Here is a 12,231-nt window from a genome sequence, read left to right as displayed (position 1 = left end):
AACAGACAATATTTACAGACTGTATCTAAGAACAACAGACAATACTTACAGACAGTATCTAGGAACAACAGACAATACTTACAGACTGTATCTAGGAACAACAGACAATACTTACAGACAGTATATAGGAACAACAGACAAAACTTACAGACTGTATCTAGGAACAACAGACAATACTTTAATACAGACAATATTTACAGACTGTATATAGGAACAACAGACAATACTTAAGACTGTATCTAGGAACAACAAACAATTCTTACAGACAGTATCTAGGAACAACAGACAATACTTACAGACAGTATCTAGGAACAACAGACAATACTTACAGACTGTATCTAAGATCCACAGACAATGCATATCAGGGTTTGCCATTTGTAAATTATTTGAATTTGCAGTGCAGTTGTCTAGTGTACATTTGCCTTGCATTTTTTATCATCCATATTTAACTCCTTGTTTCGTGTACATGCCTTATATCTTTTATTATTTATATTTTACCAATTGTCTTTTTTTCATTTACAAGTCTTACATCTGTCATTATCTATATTTAAATGAATTAGACTAATGTCTTTATTTATCTGCTTGTAAAGACAGTCTGTGCCAAAAACTTTTTCATTACTAGAAATCAAAACTTGTCCCTATATGACTCTATAAAATTTTGAAAATTTTCTCTAGTTTGAATCAATATTTACTAGTCTGGGTTATCGGACTAGTGGCTAACGGTGCTGACTACTTTAAAGATACAGTAAAAGTACATTTTATAGGCAAAAAAAATCATTTTTTATTTCTAAAAACAAACAAGAGTGCACACGCTGAAATGTCTCATATGCTTTACTGACCATTGATTTTATGGTCTTTTAGATTAAGGTTTCACTACAAGTATCACTGACAATTCATATTTTACATAGATCCTATAAGACACATATGCACATCTAACAACAATAATTCAATATACCAAATATATTTGACCTATTGCTTAATATAGTACTTGAAAAAAGACCAAAACACAACAAACTTAACATTGACCAATGAATCATAAAAATTAGATCAAGGTCAGATGAAATCTGCCAAACTGACATGTTCCCCTTTACTAGTCCAAATAATTATGACGTCTGGCAAGGCTATTTTAATTTTTTTTCTGGGACGCCTTCTCAAGGCTGAAAAAATTAAAATAGCCTTGCCAGACGTCATAATTATTTGGACTACCCCTTTACATACATAACATATAGTTGACCTGCTGCGTCCAATATTTTATAAATAATAAATAATGATAATAAATAAGCAAGTCGGCAAGATATACAAACAGAGACAACATTAGCTCTAATGAGATTTTAACCGACATAAGAATGGATCTAATCACAGAACTTTAAGGTCAAGGTCAAAAGAATCCGGTCTGACTGAAATGTAGATCTTTGAAAAAGACACACTGACAATATCTTAGAATCACAGGCAATTCATACATGTATACATGAAGACTCTTTTTAAGAAAACCATATAATTCACAGATTGTATCCTGTTCTAGTTTTACTTACAAAAAAATAGGTGAAAATAGTAAAGTCATCATTTAATAAAAAATAATTTCACACAAAAAGTCATGCTTAGCTACAATACTAAGTTCAATTCAGGCTTTGTGTTGCACTCAATTCCTTCTGTAAAGAGGAAATGAACTTTAAATATGATAGTTGAAGCAATTTTCTCTCCGTTTTCTATCTTTTGCTGTTTTATTTTCTATATGATGCAAGTTATATTTAAACTCAGTATCTATTACTGGAACAGCCTTCCTTTTAATAAACATATTGGATACAATCAAATCAATCAAAACATGTTTTATTAATTTTATTCTTTATTATAAAACTTTAAATTTTCTAAATTTGTATATATATATATATAAATGTAAATGAAAACATTATCATAAATACCTAACAAGAAAATTATCTATAAATTAGTGACATGCATAAAGCACAATTTATATTTATCATGCATAATATCATGGTACAAAACAAAATAGACAAAAAAGTAACCTATTAAAAAATATGGAGCAAGAGGGCACAAAGTGTTTTTGAGAGATTGTTTTTAATAGGAAGACAAATTCAATAGATATCTTTATATTATATTAATCTTTTATAGACCAAGTAAATTTATCAACAAATTTACAAGTTTCAAAAATTAATAATGAACAAACAATTTATCTTACAAAAAGACAATGTTTAATACATTTTCTTTTATACATTTCAATAATTATGAATGAATTAATTGTGACTTTTTGACTGAGGCTTGTTACTCTAAGTCCTATGGCTTCTTTTTGTTTTTCAACACATATTGTCAACAATCAACAAACATAAATATGATTAGTAAATTCCAGTTTATATATTCATCTAAATTTAAAGTACAATTATTTGCAACAATGAAGTATTAGCATATCATAATCATTATGTATGTTTTTCTGTACATGTATTTATGACATTTAAAAATCACGTTTTGAGGTACATTAAATTATATGATAAACACATCCTCTATGCAATGAAGACAATCCCAATAAAAATACTAAGATTTAGAACTAACCTTTATTATACAAAAAAAAAATCACTGTTGTGACACAAAGTTTTTTTTTGTATGGAGTCTTAATAATTTGTTTATATTTTAGAAATTTATATTTATTTATGCCAAGACTCTCTAATCTTTTCAGAGAGGCATTCATAGTGGACAGTCCTTATGGCATATATTTTTTTCATAACTAAATATAATTGGGGTGGATTAATACTACACATATCAAGAAATAATAAAAACACAGGTCATACTTACAAGGTATTCAAGAATGACATCTTAATCCTAAGAAATAAAAAAACAAAACAAAGTAACCTTACTAAAAACCTTCAATAGTTGTCAATGGTACTCACGTAGGAAAAGGTATAAAAAAAACCAATTACAAGATATCTAAAAAGGAGCAATTACAAAACAGATCGGTATATTAGAACAATACATTACATAAATTTACATAACTCTATCGTAGTGGTAAAATATTAAACATAAGCTCAAAACTAAGTGCAATAAAACAAGTCTTCTCTGTTCTTTAAAGCCATTCTTGCCATTCACTCTTTGACACTTGTATGGCAAGCACTAAGAAGTCTTGATAAACCTAAAATAGAATTGTTTTCATGTAAAATTCACAAAAACTGGTTCAATTATTGAAAGAAACATACATAATAAAATGGAAAAAAAAGTTGAACTGTTCAGATCACATTCCAGATAACTGACTTTTCCAAAGATATATTAAGTCAAGTTGGAATGATGTCTGGTTTTAGGCATGTTGCAAAAAATCTCTTTTTTGGTTTAAAATATTTTACAAAGTATAATGCAATATTATATGACTGGAACATCTTAAGCTCGAAAGTTGGATCAAGCTATCAAAAAATTAAGTGTGATAAAGTGTATTTAAATTAAAAAAAATATATCCTTTTAAAATAAAGGGCAGATAATTACATTGATTTGATAGGACACTTTGTGTTTTGTATTTATTTTTAAAGAACAGAAGGCTGCGGCCCCCTATTTTATTTGATGTTTCAAATGTTCTTATAATAAGTAATTCTCTGATTAAATTTAAATGTAATGCAACTGGGTGAGTATCGCAACAATAAAAACTTGTATTCTAGTTACTAAAACATAGATATGTTAAGACTCCTGATTCACCTGTACTTTTGTGGAGATCTAACTTCGTAATATATGTAAAGAATATAACAAGGACTTTTGTGATCCTAGTTTGAAACAAGAGTGAACACAGAACAGCATGGATAGGATTTGCCATTCTGAGTGTATTGCATAAAACTGGGAGTCAACCCACTAAAGGATACCCCACCCCCATTCCAATTCATCTTCTGAAATATTTCAGACCAATATGATTTTCCTTCATGCACATTCCCAGGCGGTGTACTGCACTTGATATAAAATTTCAACAATATCGATAAAGCAGATAAGGAGAACATCCACTTATCTTACTAAACACTGTTGCAACATATTGCAACATTAAACAATTAAGATCCATTTCCCCCTTAAAATATTTCAGACCAGGATTATTTCCTCCATATACATTCTCTGGTGGTGTCAGTCTACTGTGTTAATTTACATCAATATCCATCAAGGCAATTAAACATAGTTGCACTTACAGGTCCTGTTGCCACTTATTGCAATATTAAACTAATTAGGTTCAATTATCTCCCTTGAAAATTATTGGATCTGGACTATTTCCTACAAACTAAGTAAATTCAATTATCTCCCTTGAAATATTTTAGACTGTGTAAAGTTTCATCTAATTGGTACATACATTACGGAGGAGTTAAGTTTACAAGACATATGAAACAGACAGACAGACAGACAGAGTGATTCATATAGTGGCGGATCCAGAACTTTTCCTAAGGGGGGGCTGACTGACCTAAGGGGGGGCCCACTCCAGTCATGCATCAGTGATTTCCTATATAATCAACCAAATTTTTCCCACAAAAAGGGGGGCCCGGGTCACCCAGCAACCCCACCCCCCCCTGGATCCGCCTATGGATTTGCTGAAAGTATTTTTGAGTTATTGTCCAATAACTGGAAAATTCCCCCTTTTGTAATGAATAAAACCCCATAACTCTGAACTATAAAATCTAAAATTTATATAATTCTAAAGGGAGCTTGCATCAATAGATATAAACAATTCACCAAAGTTCAATAAGAGCTGCTGAAAGTATTTTTGAGCTATTGTTTGAAAACTGGAAAATTCCCTTCTTTTTAATGAATAAAACCCTGTAAATGGGAAACACAAAAAATCTAAAATTTATAAAAATTGAAAGGGAGTTTATGTCAAAAGATATAAACAATTCACCAAAATTTCTTGCAAGTTGGTGAAAGTCTTTTTAAATGATTGTCAGAAAACTGGAAAATTCCCCTTTTTTTAATTAATAAAACCCTATAACTCAGAAACTTAAAATCTAAAATTTATAAAAATAAAGGATCTCACCGCAATAAATATAAACGATTCACCAAAGTTTTATGCAAATTGGTTTAAGCCTTTTTGAGTAAATGTCTGACATGTTGACGATGAACGGACAGACAACGGTATACCATAATATGTCATGTAACCAGGCCTATAACAATAACTGTGAAAAGACAGTTTTGTGTCATTTCTGAGTTGATTAAATGTTTCATAAGTTATCCCATGGAAACTGTTCATGGCAGCATGTCCAGTCTGCCTTACTTGAACAGAGTACTAACCAGTTTTCTATTGGTTAATAAAACATAAAATTTCAATGAAAATTATGTTAAAGATGAATTGAAACATTATCCAATATGCCTTAATTAAATGGATTTTGATGAAGTTGTTAAATTAAAGTGCTTGTTTTTCAGAGCAACTAATCCTAAATATACTTCAGTCTCAAACATAGCATTTTTTTGGGGTGATCGATACCATTGTAAGTCCTGGATTTCTTTCAACATCACCAGACAGCTGTAGGATTAACCTTTTGAAGTTCTTCCAGTACCTGCTTGCTAAAACCTTCACTATTGTTACTTCATTACATCCTGAAACAATAAACATATAGATATATATTTGTATCATATATGTAATATTAAAAACAGTAGTTTTATATATTTGATAAATAGCCTGCTGTTTAATATGTATTGCTCAACTTTGATGAGTACCCTTTATCACACTCCTACTCGGATTTCACCTTTGTGACAGTAGTGATTCATTAGGGCATGAAGCCATTTATTGAATTGCATCATTGTTTGGCATGTTATGTCACAGACATCAAGCGTTCATATTCTGGCACACGAAATGCAACTATAAAAAAGATCTCAATGAAATACCATACAAAACACACAAAAAATAAAAATAAACAAAATAATTCTATGAACAACATGACTCAAACTGTAAGGTAACACAGGTGCTTCCAATAAATAAATAAGCGTTTCTCTTTAACGCTTTCAAAACAGAAGTAAATCTCAGGTGCTAGGGGTCAGAAAGCAGTTGATATTTACTCTCCTGTTTAAATATATGATAAAGCGTACAAAACATGACGAAATCCGTATCACATGCCATACAAGATATCTTATATAGTTAAAAAGATATCTTATACAGTTTATAAGATATTTCATATAGTTTAGGAGATAATGATGATAAAATTGAGAATGTGTCAAAGAGACAACAACCCGAATATAGAACAGACAACAGACAACGGCAGAAGTCATTTCCACATCAGACTGTGCTGGCTACCCAAACTTTAGATACACCAAACCAGACCCTTTTCAGAAACATGCAATATGTGGTTTCATTTATACATTTCAATGTGTTCTACAAGGATCACCAGTACTATATACACCTTTCAAATAAAACTCAATTACCAAACTATATTCTATATATTTTGATATTTACACCTTATTTATGCCTATTCTGTTTTAAAAACTTTCTACTTTCAAGTATGTTTTTTTTTCTGGCCCAATTTGGTGATGGTACATGTTTATATAAAGTCTATCCTAATTTTTTGGCTAAAAATTCTGCTCAAACCAATGCTTAGGGCGATCTTATACTTGCAGTGATTTTTTTTTGGCTCTGTGTTGAAGGCTTTACTGATAATAGTTATGAAAAAGTGCAATAAAGCCCTGATCCTTTGATTTTTGTGTGTGCTTATAGTGCCTTGAAAACAAATAAAATCCTGTGGACATCCATACTCTTATTATGGGAAGAAACATCCTACTATATCCTACTAAGCTGTATCTCAAAAACTGTAGGAGGAGAAAGCCGGAAAAAACAATGTACTCTTATAGAGAAAAACAGACAGTGGGATAGACAGGGTTAATTAATTGAGCCTTTACATTTTTTAACATTTAGTTTACCAAAAAAATAATGAGACAAATGTCAAAAAAATATAATAGGCACAACAACTGTGCAAAATGTTATTGGCCTAAGTGTTTTGGGGCTTATACAAGACAAATCTCATAATATGAGATTTCTTACAACAAAATATACGCTGAATTTCACATTAATATAATATACACATTGCACTCCTTCCTAAACATTTTGAACATATATATCAATAAAAACAAATACTGATTTTAAAGAATCACATTAAATTCCTTACAATACCAAATCCTTAAAAATAAGTTTTTCTCAGAGGATTTGCATTTATATGAGGTCAATATTGCAATACTTTTAGAAATTGTTGACTACGGTACATTTGGTTGTGGATTGAGAGTTGTCTCATTGATAACCAAACCACATCTTTTTTTTTATAAAGTATCATTCCTCCCTTTAAGATTATTATATAAAATAAATGGTGATATGATGTTGTCAACTACATAATATGGTAAACAGACTTTTTCTACTATTCTATAAAACTGAAAAAGTCTCACCCATAATTATAAAGACTATGTTATCCTTTAAAGTTTTGCTACAGATCATATCATCAATTGTTCTCTTAAGTAAGAACTTTATGTGCTTCACAATAAGCATGATTGACAGTTTGTCAAAGTAGCAATAAACATTACATTAGTCATACAAGAGAAAAGCATACCTTTCTTCTCAACATCAGAAATAGGACTAAAAAAAAAGCTTGATCACAATTGTTGTCTTTTCTTTGAGCACATAGACCAACTCTTTTTGGTACATATATCCCTATAAAAAGAAAGTTAAAATGGAGATTTTATCCCATAAGTTAACAATAAGTGAAAACAAATACATAATTTAACTAGGGTATGTAGAAAACCCTACATTAAACTTGCTCTACAAAACACTGTCAAGAATATTATTTTGTCTAGACCATTATTAGTTATTCCATGTGAAGGACAATTTTTTTTTTCAAAATAATATTGTAATACTAAACTCTAGTTACTAACTAAATAGTAACACATTATTCATTTTTTTTTAAATTAATTTCATTGAATAAACTGTTCTGCTTGTCCTTCTCCAAATAATAACTCCTGACATGAAGATGCATGTAAAACTAATAGAATAGGCTGGACAAAATGCTGGAGGTCATGCACATTAAGTTAAAAGGTAAATTGGGAATCTGTATACATGTACTGTCATAATATTATTGAACTATTAACCCTTTTAATCAGTACAATAAAATAAAAATGTCTTCCATAATAAGTTAATATCCTTAATCATCTAAACATCTTCCTCTTATGTCAGCAGAAAATAATACAATTATTGATATAGCTATTCACATTCAAATCATGCAAAAAACTGTAAATATGGTTCATATGAACCAGTAATTCTATAGATTGAAATTGCCTTAGTACATCAGCACATGTATACAAGTATCTGAGTATGTTTTGAAAATGTAAAAGATTAGTTTCCCATGTAAACTTACTGGTGATTCAGTAAAAACAAACATTATTGAAGCAACAATATACCTGTAACCTGTCTCAAACCTATTTATATTAAATTTTTGCTTAAAAGTATCATAAACATCTCATATCACCTTGTAAGGGAAAAGTAAGAGTGTGTATTGAAACTGAATCAATGCCACTTTCCTCTTTTCGCTGGATGTTGAATCTTCCAGTCTAGTGTGTGGTCTGTTTCGGGCAAAAACTATCTAATCTTTGGTGGACTTTTAGTAAAGCAGATTCTTTTCATTCTACAATAAATAAACAAATTTCAATATATGTTCTATTTGTTTTACATGCAATGTATCAAGTTTCATTAAAACCATTCACATTGGATGTTTTGCTTGAAAGATACATTGTACTACAATAAGTCTTCAATTATCTCCCCTTTAATGGGACATAGACGATGCACCCTAGGCATATCATATAAAGTTATAAAGGGACATAACTGAAGAAGAGTAAAATTGACCCTACCCAAATGTGCATGTTGATTTGTGGTGTCAGATCAGTATTGTGTATAAGTTTTATTACATTTGTTTGAGACTAACTTATGTTTGAGAAAGGAAGCAAAAATTCAGCATTTATTTCCATTTTTTATACTTATTACCACAAAATACTTTTGTTACACAGCATAGTTATGATCCATTTGAAAACTTTGGGAAGTACGGATGTGCAAAAGGATGTAGACATACAGCTGGACACGGGTAGAACTTTGTGCCCCCTCATCATTTCAAGGTATAAGAGGAAAAACCTTGCAAGATGATCTCAAAACAGACAGACCAACATGTATCATTATTCCTATGTTATCGTAGTTTGTTGTGGTATTAGTTAATAGTTCATGGAAGCCAAAGATTGTTGGAAATTTACACATGGCCTTGGCTGAGATATTCAAATTTTATCCTGAGCGTTAGTTGATAAATACGGTCTTTACAAAATTGAAGTGAGGGTTGGTATTTTGTGTGTTTGGCTGTTCTTTTTTACTCCTTGTTAGATCAAGCTCAAACATTCTAATAAATCTGTAGCTTGCATGGATTATTTCGTGAATAACTGCTCGAGAAAACCTGTTTAATTTTTTTACTTCTCAATCCCAACATTTGACATCTTTAATTTACATGTGTTTCTCGTAAGCGACTGTCAAATTCAAAATTGACATTTCTTAACCAAAGAGCCGCCATGTTGACTTGCTGAAATCTGTAAAATGTTAGTATAATGCATTAAAATAGAAAATAAAACATATAAATACATCAGAAATGCATTTATCATACAAATTTCTATTGTTCACGTAATGGAAAACCTTCAACTCTAGCGTTTTCATTTGTATGACGTCATGTTTTGAAATGACTTGAATTCGCCAAAAATATTAATAGACTTTCGCGAATTTAATTTTATTTTGATATTGTTATTTCTCTGAACTCTTGGGCATTTATTTTTTATTATGCATCTGAAAAAGAATAAAAGTTCTTTTGTCTTTTTTAATTGCCATTTTTAAAACAATAAAATCGGCAAAGAGTTTGCAAAGAAGGTTACAATACATGTGGATTTACGTGGGAGGTATGATGTAACATCCATTATTATGTACATCTCTGAGTCTGTGCTAAGTATAGATATATTGAGAATTTTATCACGGTGTTGCATTTACTTTTCTACTTGGCTTGAGGTACCTGTCACAAGTCAGGAGCCTCTGGCTTTTGTTAGTCTTGTATGATTTTTAATTTTAGTTTCTTGTGCATAATTTGGAGTTTAGTATGACATCCATTATCACTGAACTAGTATATATATTTGTTTAGGAGCCAGCTGAAGGACGCCTCCGGGTGAGGGAGTTTTTCGATGCATTGAAGACCTATTGGTGACCTTCTGCTGTTGTCTGTTTTATGGTTGGGTTGTTGTCTCTTTGACACATTCCCCATTTCCATTCTCAATTTTATTGTTCTTACAGAAAGTTTCAATTACAGAGGCATCCTGGTTTCAAAACACTAGCGTGAACATTCCTTGGACGAAAACTTTATTGTTTACATCAATGCAGGATTCAAATACACCATAAATCCTCCAAATAAAGTACACTGGCGGAATCAAACCACTGTTACATAACCACATCCTTGCATTATAGGACTAGTTGCATGGTCTACAGTTAGCTATTCTATACCAGCTGAACCCTTATTATATTAAAATTAAGTTTTAGTGGCAGCGATTCATGCAACATAATTCTGCAAGTTTTGTGCAATAAACAGATAAACGTTCTGCAATATAATGTGGGTTTCTGGATCTCTGAGTGTGGTGTTATCAATACATAAATAAACTAATATGTCTTGGTAAGCTTGCATTTAATGTAGCACCATTCTCATATTATCCCTGATAAACAAATGTATTTTTTCATGTTGTTTTGCCTTCAACTTTTGAGGGGGAAGTTTTTGCACTTGCAGTAAGACATATGTATTTCATTTTAATATTTTGGAGTAGATAGATATAACATTTCTCTATTAATCAACCTAATGAGAGCAGGTTTCTGTCTCCTGTTATAAATTGTCCCACTTTCTAGGCCAGAATTTAATTAATTTACGAGTCAAAGTGAAAGTGAAAGTGAAATTGACTAAACGGAAAATAAATTTCACAACTTCCGGTACAAACGTATGTATCAATTCCGGACAGTACATTTTGCTATCGGCCTCAGCTATGGGCTGACAGAGAGGTTGCCCGTTTTGCAGTTAAAAACTACGTCGTTAATCAATATAAACGTTTGACAAATATTTATGTTTAGCAAATATAACTCAATTTTTCATAACACGTTCAATTAGATTCATCGATCTGCGGGTGGGTTTTGGTTAAACAATTCAAGTTAATCAGTATTAGGGCAATTAAATGTGTTCCAGTTTAAACTAAAGACACTCGTTTAATATTCTACAATAAAACGTGCTTTAAGTCAAATCAAAAAGGGACGGGACGAGGAATGAGAATTATTGGAAATAAACCTTCGTAGTATGTCTCTGTATGTAGTAATATCAAGTAATATGTATAATTGTTTACAAGTATAAATGATCATAAATGCATTTAATTCTCAACTTACTTGAATCTTTATTTTACATGATGCAGCGTTAGTCGTATCATGACAAGATGCAAAAGTTTGGTCAATTAATGTAACAATGACCTCTACACTCTCTGTTTGCATGTGGCTTGAAAGTTATGGGGTATTGTTTTTTTGTATGATTATACAAGAAATACAATGATTGGTCAATGTTCAGCCTCTGTGTCATACCAAAATATCTGTGTTATTTACTTGAATAAGATAACCCCATACTCAGTTTATCCTATGTGCTAACATTGTATAATTTCTGTGTTACCCTTATTGAATAGTATAACTCCATACTATTATATGCTAAATTTGTATCATTACTGTGTAATCTTACTTGAATAGGATAACCCCATACCGTATACTAGCATGGTTATAATACGGTGTTACTCTATTTCCATAGAATAACCCCATAACATGTGTTAACATGGTATACCATATGGTCTATTGAACAACGTAACTCCACTAACATAAGATCTATTGAAGAGGATGACACGGGTTGCATCGGGTGAGTAAGTAGTAAAATTTAATCGAATTTCGATCGAATGGACATTTACTGATTTAGCAAAAAAATGATGTATATTAATTATGTTTAATCAAGACCTTGTCCCCAGGTGATAGACAAGTTGTCTAAGTTCTAATTAACTTTATGTTTTTTGGATTAACAATAGCAATCAATATTTTAGACAATTTATATGTGAAATTAATTACCACGGCGATAATTTTTAAAACGGAACAAAATTATTCAATGATTTCAATATGTATATCAAATCTGTTATATGTATAATTGGAAAAAGTCCGATTAA

At 30.8% G+C, this 12,231-nt stretch overlaps 1 long non-coding RNA gene across 1 annotated transcript; it reads right to left on the bottom strand.

Annotated features, from left to right (window-relative positions):
• Positions 1-1,866: 1,866 nt before the first annotated feature.
• On the bottom strand, positions 1,867-11,553 carry LOC139516480 (uncharacterized). Its single transcript, XR_011662972.1, has 5 exons — positions 11,423-11,553; positions 8,457-8,612; positions 7,545-7,645; positions 5,441-5,553; positions 1,867-3,136 (listed from the first exon to the last, which is right to left on the bottom strand). It is a non-coding gene; the product is annotated as an uncharacterized lncRNA (long non-coding RNA).
• Between the last annotated feature and the right edge of the window lie 678 nt (positions 11,554-12,231).

The sequence above is a fragment of the Mytilus edulis genome, chromosome 3 (genome assembly GCF_963676685.1).
Source record: "Mytilus edulis chromosome 3, xbMytEdul2.2, whole genome shotgun sequence".
In the NCBI taxonomy this organism is placed as follows: Eukaryota; Metazoa; Mollusca; class Bivalvia; order Mytilida; family Mytilidae; genus Mytilus; species Mytilus edulis.
The sequence above is the reverse complement of the archived record's forward strand: the minus strand, read 5'-3'. Positions and strand labels throughout refer to the sequence as shown.